Source organism: Triticum dicoccoides, chromosome 2B (genome assembly GCF_002162155.2).
Source record: "Triticum dicoccoides isolate Atlit2015 ecotype Zavitan chromosome 2B, WEW_v2.0, whole genome shotgun sequence".
NCBI classification, from domain to species: Eukaryota; Viridiplantae; Streptophyta; class Magnoliopsida; order Poales; family Poaceae; genus Triticum; species Triticum dicoccoides.
Window position 1 is genome coordinate 441,367,791 of NC_041383.1, and position 2,682 is coordinate 441,370,472.

Here is a 2,682-nt window from a genome sequence, read left to right on the forward strand (position 1 = left end):
GGTCTCATCTATGCCCACCAATGTCGAGCAGGGTGATGCCTCGTCTTCTAAGGTATTGGGTCTTGGCAAGGTTGTCATTTCTCATGATCTCACGATCGAGAAAGTCATGCTTGTTGAGTCCCTTGCATACAATTTACTTTCCGTTCATCAACTTGCACTCATGGGCTTTGCCACTTTCTTTGATATTGATACCGTGGCCCTCTTATGGAGCAAGACTCTTAAAGTAGCCTTGGTTGGGCATGTCGAGAACGGTCTTTATGTGATAAACTTTTCGGAGCGACCCACTAAGATCGCGACATGCCTAATGGCTAAAGTTGACGTGGGATGGCTTTGGAATCGCCATTTAGCCCACGTCAATATGAGATCTTTGCAAAGTCTTCTCAAGGGGGACCATGTTCGTGGACTAACAAATGTTAGTTTTGCCAAAGATCGTGCTTGCAGTGCTTGTATCGAAGGAAAGCAACATGAGAAGGCTCACCCTCCCACAACTATCATCTACTCAAAGAAGCCCTTGGAGCTCCTTCACTTGGATCTCTTTGGGCCTCCATCCTTTGATAGTCTTGGGGGTAGAAAGTATTGCTTGGTGATTGTGGATGATTATTCAAGATACACTTGGGTATATTTCTTCAAGAGGAAGAGTGAGACTCAACAAACCGTCATCTACTTTGCAAATGAAGCTCAACGTCAACACAATGCAAAGATCTTGACAATAAGAAGTGACAACGGCACCGAGTTCAAGAACTACACCTTGGATGAGTTTCTTAGTGATGAGGGGATCAAGCATCAATATTCTGCCCCTTACACCCCTCAACAAAATGGTGTAGCAGAGAGGAAGAACCGGACGTTGATGGACGTAGCAAGGACCATGATGGCGGAGTTCAAGTCTCCCTACAACTTTTGGGCCTACGCCATCAACACCGTTTGTCATGCATCCACTCGGCTCTATCTCCGCAAAGGCTTGAACAAGACTCGATATGAGATACTTATCGGTAACAAAGCCCAACCTCAAGTACTTCTGGGTGTTCGGTTGTTAGTGTTTCATTCTCAAGAAATGTGTTCGTTTGTCTAAATTTGAGGCTAGATCTCATGAGGGCATATTTGTTGGTTATTCTACAAACTCTCATGCTTACCGTGTCCTCAACAAGCCAACGAGACTCATTGAGGAGACGTGTAACGTGGAGTTTAACAAGAATAACTGATCCCAAGTGGAGCAAAGTGGTACTTGTGATGTAGGTGATGAGATTCCTCCCCAATCCATAAGAAGAATGGGTGTTGGCCATATCCTACCCATTGAGGAACCCCTTGTGGCTGAAGGAGAAGGACAAAGTTCCACTCAAGTGGAGCCATCACGAACCCAAGACCCACATGCTTCCGAAGAACAAAGTGAAGGCCCTCAACCAAGTGAACTAGATCAAGGGCAAGATCAATCTCAAGATGGTGGTGAACCACCAAGTGATGCCCAAGATCAAGTTCTCCCTCCCGAGCAAGTTCAAGATCAAGAGCAAGATCAAGATCAAGAACAAGCTCAAGATCAAGAACAAACTCAAGAGGACGGTCAAGATGATCAAGTTACCTCTCCTCAACTATCTCTTGAGAAGGAATTTGAGCGCCGTGCCGCCAAGATTGCTTCCAAGCCCACTACCAAAGATCATCTTATGAAGAATGTGCTTGGAAGTTTGAGGAAGGGGGTAAGCACTCATAGACAATTAGCAAACTAGTAGAACACAATAATTAGAGCCAGGTTTATGCGTAGATTCTGTGCACGAGTAGAACACAAGTAGTTGTGGGTGATGATTTGGTCAATTTGCTTACCATTACTAGTCCTATCTTGATTCGGCGGCATTGTGGGATGAAGCGGCCGGGACCGACCTTACACGCATGTTTACATGAGAAAGGTTCCATCGACTGACATGCACTTGTTGCATAAGGTGGCTAGTGGGTGTATGTCTCTCCCACTTTAGTCGGATCCGATTCGATGAAGAGGGTCCTTATGAAGGGTAAATGTAACGCCCCAAATCCGATGCGCCAGGTGGCTTCCAGTTATTCGCCTTCGTTGCCATGTCATTTCTTGTGTGTTGCATTTTGCCATGTCATCATCTGCATTTCATCTGCATGTTTTTCAAAACTTGCGTCCGTTCGGGTTCCCTTGGTTCTCTCTGTTGTCCGTTCTGAGCCCAACCACATTCGCACGCACCCGTCGCCTCTCTCATACCTTGTTTCATGAGCGGGAGAAAAACGTTATCGGAATGGGCCGAGATTTGCTGAGTGGCCTTGGTATATCACCGGTAGACCGCCCGTCAAATTTTGTTCCATTTGGAGGTTGTTTGATGCCCCAACGGTTAACCGAGTTAACCGAAACCCCCTTTTCTCTTGCAGCCCAGCACCCCTTCACACAGCCCACCTAGCCCATATAAACCCCCTCCATGCTCTCCGCCGTTCGATCATGATCATGTGGGCGAAAACCGCACCTCATTTGGACTCTCCTAGCTCCCTCTACCTATATAAACTCCCCCTTCCACGAAATTTGCGGATGAACCACCCTAACCCTAGCCTTCTTCCCCCTCCCGCCGCCGGACGCGTCCATCTCACCTTCGGACATGTCCACCACCGTGCCCCGGACCAACCCCGATGTGCCACGTCGCCCCCGCGCCCCTCCAGCCGCTGCAGCCCGCCCGAGCCCGG